This window comes from Littorina saxatilis, unplaced genomic scaffold, assembly GCF_037325665.1.
Source record: "Littorina saxatilis isolate snail1 unplaced genomic scaffold, US_GU_Lsax_2.0 scaffold_1910, whole genome shotgun sequence".
NCBI lineage: Eukaryota > Metazoa > Mollusca > Gastropoda > Littorinimorpha > Littorinidae > Littorina > Littorina saxatilis.
The window spans coordinates 3,364-10,195 of record NW_027129731.1 but is presented as its reverse complement, the minus strand read 5'-3'; the positions used below and the strand labels follow the sequence as shown (position 1 = coordinate 10,195).

Below are 6,832 nucleotides of genomic sequence, written 5' to 3'. Positions count from 1 at the left end.
TATTCATATTATGTGCTGGTTAATGACTATTACATTTGCAAGCCAAAGCTCTGTTTGCATTCTGAATTTTGCATGTAAATGTCACATTTCAAAGATCACCTATATATTTAGGTGTGTGTGTAGTCTTTTTAAGAACATCAATTATATACATTTATTGGATCTTGATTGCTTGAATGTGTATGACACATAATTCTTGTGTATGAATAAATGTGTATGACAAGTTTGAATATTGGATAATACAAATTGTTTGTATGGATTTTGATTCCTGTATGGTGAGGCAATGAACATGTGCGTGTGAGATGTCTATGATGGACAGCAAAATGTAGTTATGGATTCATGGCTGCTAGTCTCATTTCCAGTCATATTAAAAAAAACAAGTTGTTTTTACAAAAACACAAAACATAACTCAAGTTGTCTGCCACAAATACAATTAATTTTAATCAAACAAGTGTCATGCAGAAAATACACTTTAAATAAGGAAAATCATCACAAAATGGAATGCATACTTTATGTTTATCACATCACAAGACACACTGGTAATACTTGGCAGGTGAGAGTTAACCCATCACACAATGGAATGAATATTTTTATCACATCATTAGACTGGTATTACTTGGCAGTTGAGAGTTAACCTATCACAAAATGGAATGAATACTTAATTTTTATCCCATCATAAGACTGGTAATACTTGGCAGTTGCAAGTTCATCCATCACAAAGTGGAATGAATAATTTAATTTTATCACATCATAAAGAATACATCGGTTCTACTTGGCAGGTGACAGCTGAACAGTTAGCAAAACAGTCACTATTTAATACTGGTTACAGAGACGAGGAATTGAGGCTGAAATTTATAAACTAAACAAGAAAGCTGAAATTGTGTGAGCCGTTTGTTCGTTCATGGGCTGAAACTCCCACGGCTTTTACGTGTATGACCGTTTTTACCCCGCCATTTAGGCAGCCATACGCCGCGTTCGGAGGAAGCATGCTGGGTATTTTCGTGTTTCTATAACCCACCGAACTCTGACATGGATTACAGGATCTTTTTCGTGCGCACTTGGTCTTGTGCTTGCGTGTACACACGGGGGTGTTCGGACACCGAGGAGAGTCTGCACACAAAGTTGACTGTGAGCAATAATAAATCTCTCGCCGAACGTGGGGACGAACTCGCGCTGACAGCGGCCAACAGGACTGAGCTACATCCCCGCCCTTGTGTGAGCAGTGACCTTCACTACAGAGGAGTGTAAAACTATAAAAGGAAAAGCAGTAGACAACGCCAGTTTTGGTTAATTTGGTAAAACATAAAAACAGACTATCGTTACACAGGGCACGAATATCACATTATCATAACTGTTACAAACGCTTTTGAGTTTATTAATTTGTATACCATTATGAGACAGTATAACAAAGTTGTTAGCGTGCAATTGATTTGTTTGTATCCGGTTTATGGTGTATATTGCCAAGTTTTGTATGGGACACTGTAACACTAGTCCGAGTGCTTTTGATATTTTGCTGGCAACGTGTTATTCGTGTAGTAGGGGGGTTGAACCATTTATTCTGTACATTAGGTAACTGATACCTGATATGATGTGAAGTGCTTAGTTTACTTGATCAATAGTCGAGAGAAATACAATGCTTTACATGTTTTCCATGGACAGCGTTACACGGAACACGAAAAGCAGGCAACATAATGACAAACAGTGGTGCAAAAAAACAAATAAGAACAGAACACACTCTTGAAACACAACGGCAATTTAAATAATGCAAAACACAAACATCAAATCTTCGAAAGTCTCTCTCTTGCATTTAATAGCAAGTAAGAAATGATGTACGGTACAGGCACCCAAAATAAAGCTTATTTTACTGAGAGAAAAAACCCACACACACCTTGTCTTAATAATTTTAAGATTTCAAAGTTCAACGTTAAACACCCCCCCCCCCCCCCCCTGCAAAAAGCAAAGAAAACAATCAAAACAAAAACAAGGTATGTAAAGGAGTATAGGAAACCGGTTAAATCAGGGTCATGTTTTTTTCTTCCTTTGCAGCATGACCTCAAATAATTCAGTTTGAATACATTTGTGAATTCCCTTCAAAATTGCAGAACAAACATTTTTTCGCAGGGTGTGTACAGAAAGAAATACCAACACCTACGGCTACCAAGCAAAAATAATGCGAAACACAAACATCAAATCTTCGAAAGTCTCTCTCTTGCATTTAATAGCAAGTAAGAAATGATGTACGGTACAGGCACCTAAAATAAAGCTTATTTTACGGAGAGAAAAAAACCACACACACCTTGTCTTAATAATTTTAAGATTTCAAAGTTCAACGTTAACCCCCCCCCCCCCCCCCCCCCAGGGTGTGTACAGATAGAAACACCAACAGCTACGGCTACCAAGCAGAAACTAAACGCACCATTGAAGGAAAGTTTTTACAATAAATAAAATCCACCCCCTTCAAGAACAGCCTGGGACAGCTTCTGCCTCAGTTCTTGACGTGTCGGGCAGACACCTGCATTCTGAGGGCACAAGTTGACACTCTGGGGCGTGGCTTTTCGGGTGTGTCCACAAACACCACGGTCAGAGGACTCTGGTACCCTCCTGGTACTGTGGACCGGCTCCCAGACATGAAAAACACGAAATCTGAGATGGTGGTTTCTCCGCACTTTCCATCTGAAACAAGACAAAAAAGAAATTCTGAAATAAAGGAAACATCATCCCGCTTTCTTAATAAGCATACAAGTACCAGGACTCAAAAGAGAGGGAATTATTGCATGCTTGTGTTCATTTGTAGAAGCGTAGAAATGTTAAGCATGCTTTGCGACACAGAATGAAATGCTATTTTGAAAGCGTAACTTTTCTTGAGACTTTTTTTGAGCTGCTTGACGTTCAGTTTGATATGTGAAGGCAAACGAGATTCATTTTCCCAAATCTTTGGAGCTTTCAGGGGTAAAACCATGTGTTTATCATTTGCTGCTTTACATATAAGTTATTCTCCTGGGTCGTTTCCCATTTTGTGACATGTATTTTCAGTCCTTAAAACATGTATTAAATGGCAACTTGAATGTATACTCTCCCAAAAAAGAAACTTGACACAGGTAAACATTGATGTTTTTCAAATATATAATATATGTTAGAGGAAAGCACCAAAATTCAGTTTGAAGTTTGTCGGTTACATTGTTGCTAACAACTAACCCATAAAAAGAACATAATTGAACCAAGACTTTACTAAGTGGTCGCCCTTTTATTGAATTGCAAAAATTCTCGTCTGCACAAAAATCATGTGCATGGAGAGTATCGAGAGTATACATATTTTCTTTAGTAATAATTTTTTTTCCAGTAATACTCCAGGTTGTTAATGATGCAGACTTGCAACAAAACAACATAGAATATTATTTTCTTGGTAGTGTTAGCAGTATTCAAATTCATGTCACAACTTCCGGTTTCCATGTTATGAAGGTGCTTTACTTTTTTTTAATTTTTTTTAATTTTTTTATTAAATTTTTTTTTTTTAACATTTTATTTCCTTTATATACACATAAACACAGCATAACATACATCATACACCGAGTTTATCAACAAAGCGTATACACACGTACATAAGGTGCTTTACTTTAAAACCTTTGTACTTTTACTGAACACTAAGACAAACAAAATGTGCAAGTATTTGTTATTCTATCTCTGCAGGCCAAGGATATTTATGAAACTAGTATTTGTGAATGAAATTAATTTGTACAGCTTAAATGTCTCAAGTTAAATTTAATAAAAAGTCTACTTTATAACATGGTTTTCCCTGGTACACAGCTCTGGAGATTAAAGCTGTGGTCTATTTATGACTTTCCTGGGCTACGAGGTTGAAAAATAGGGATACAATCATGTACAGAATTCTGTACAGCAAACGCTACCCGAAACCCCACCTATACGGCGTGTATGACCTTGAGAGCTTCAGTCAACGCTTGAATTTTTCAGGGATAACAGCCGGTTTGCTCTCTCAAGACTGATCATATTTTATCTTCAAGAGAGATCAAGGGGAAAAAATAAAAGCCCCGGCGAAGATTCGAACTCTCGACTTCGTGTCTCATGTCCTAACCACTAGGCTACTGCGCCAATTGAGAAAATGAAGGAAAAACATTGATATGAATTCATGTTATGTTATTCTTGAAGCAGCATGATTTATATCTCTATCCGCCCATTGTTCAGAAGTTTGTTTGTTTGTTTGTTTGTTTGCTTAACGCCCAGCCGACCACGAAGGGCCATATCAGGGCGGAGCTGCTTTGACATATAACGTGCGTCACACACAAGACAGAAGTCGCAGCACAGGCTTCATGGCTCACCCAGTCACATTATTCTGACACCGGACCAACCAGTCCTAGCATTAACCCCATAATGCCAGACGCCAGGCGGAGCAACCACTAGATTGCCAATTTTAAAGTCTTAGGTATGACCCGGCCGGGGTTCGAACCCACGACCTCCCGATCACGGGGCGGACGCCTTACCACTAGGCCAACCGTGCCGGTTGTTCAGAAGTGAATACATGTATAACTATTTCTTAGATGTCTGGTTTCAACTGGCTTTGGAGAGATTCAATTACTGTTCTTGTCATTTTCTTGCATGTTGTAAATAGAGATATCGCAGCTATTTGCATGGCGCGAATGTCGTGTAGCATGACGGTGTAAACATGTACTGCGATTCTGTAAAACATGTTTGCAAATAAAGGCAAATTTTAATGTCAATTTTTACGTTTTTGCAATGCATAAATGATAATTCAAGCGTAGAATGATATAAAATTATCAATTTTTTATCTTTGACAATACTGGTGTAGTGGCCTAGCGGTTAAGACATCGGCCCCGACATTTCGAGGCCCCGATGCCTTGAGTTCGAATCCCTGCCAAGTCGTTTATTTTTTCTGCTCGATCCTTCTTGACAACAAATATGCTCAGCTCTGCGAGAGCAAATCAGATGTTTTTTTCAAGCGTTGACTGAAGCTCTCAAGGTCATACACGCCGTATAAGTGGGGTTTCGGGTAGTGTTTGCTGTACAGAAATCTGTACATGATTTTGTCCCTATTTTTCAACCTCGTAGCCCCGGAAAGTCATAAATAGACCACAGCTTTAACCCATATCAATCAAGGTTTGTTATGAGCCAAACGGCTTTCCATATGAGATTATATACGTACCACTGCCGCCGCCACCAAATAATCATAATATACACTTTACAACGGATTACACACACACACACACACACACAGATAACAAGGTAATCTTGAACTTTAGCGTGACGAAAATGCACCGAAAATGGTGTACGTTGTCAACCATGGGACATCATCTACACGAAAGAGTTGTCTCCCTTGTCTGGTCACACGGATAATTTCTTCTTTGATGGGTCAAATGCATTCGTACAGTTCATCATCGGAGTTCATTCCGTAACTTCAAAGGGATCTAAAATGACTTGTTATGATTACAAGTACAGGTTCTACAAATTTGGAGACTTAAATGCCTCTGAATTAAGAGCTATGAATTTAACACGCTAAAGTTCAAGATTACCGATAACACGAGCTCTCGCACCGATCTTTTGATCTTTGGTCAAAAACGCGCACAGGCCTCCGTTCAAGTTCAACTACTGGATGTGGATGCCCCACTGACTCGATGTAGATCGTCACAAGAACCGAATTCGTCTGATAAAACAATTAACTTACCCTGCTGTGCGAGCCTGGGCAACAGCGTTAATTAAAACTGCACTCGCAAACCTTCCAAAACATCAGGGACATTTGCCACCCCCGCCATCTTGAGCTGTTCAGTCTGTCAAAAGGCGGCAAAGCGAGGCTATGAAGACGCGTATAAGCTTAGTGTTTTTCATGTGGATTCCCAGTCCAAGTTTTTAAGTCGCTTAACCACGTGACTAATAACTGATTAATACAGGTGTATTTATTATTAAATACAGGTGTATTTAATTTTAAATACAGGTGTATTTATTTTTAATTACAGGTGTATTTTTTATTAAATACAGGTGTATTTATTTTTAAATACAGGTGTATTTATTTTTAAATACAGGTGTATTTATTTTTAAATACAGGTGTATTTATCATTAATTACACCTGTATTTTATAATAAATACAGGTGTATTTAATAATAAATGCACCTGTATTTAATAATAAATACACCTGTATTTAATAATAATTACACCTGTATTTAATAATAATTACACCTGTATTTAAAAATAAATACACCTGTAATTTATAATAAATACACCTGTATTTAATAAAAAATACACCTGTAATTAATAAAAAAAATACACCTGTAATTAATAATGATACTTATTGTATACGTTTAAGAAATAAATACAGCTGTATTTATCATTAAATACAGGTGTATTTATTTTAAATTACAGCTGTAATAGTTATGAGCCAAACGGCTTTCCATAGGTTTTTGAATAACCCGGTGCACTTTCCTCGAGTCATCGTCTGTTCGAGGCATGCGTCATACTGGGTATATTGGAGATTTCAAGTCTCGTTATCTACTAACGCCCGTGCTGACAATTGTATTAAAATCAGTGTAATAAAACACAGGGAAAAAAATACAAATCCAAGGTCTGTAGGGCCTATTTATTCTATTTAATTTGGGGACCGTGAACGTGAGTTACATCTGTTTAACGTTCATGCAAACGTTGGGTCGTCAAAATGGATCGGATTTGAAGAGGTTGGAAACAATCTTTGTATAATATTGTGCGATGAGAAATGTTCATGAAGGTAGAAGGAATGTCAAATTACGAAAATATCTCCTCTACAACTGCAAGGGCGGATCTGGGGGGGGGGGGGTTACACGGGTTACGTAACCCC

The 6,832-nt window shown here is 37.8% G+C and overlaps 1 long non-coding RNA gene across 1 annotated transcript; it reads right to left on the bottom strand.

Annotated features, from left to right (window-relative positions):
* Positions 1-411: 411 nt before the first annotated feature.
* LOC138957964 (uncharacterized) lies at positions 412-5,956 on the bottom strand. The gene is made up of 2 exons (XR_011453246.1): positions 5,693-5,956; positions 412-2,670 (listed from the first exon to the last, which is right to left on the bottom strand). It is a non-coding gene; the product is annotated as an uncharacterized lncRNA (long non-coding RNA).
* Between the last annotated feature and the right edge of the window lie 876 nt (positions 5,957-6,832).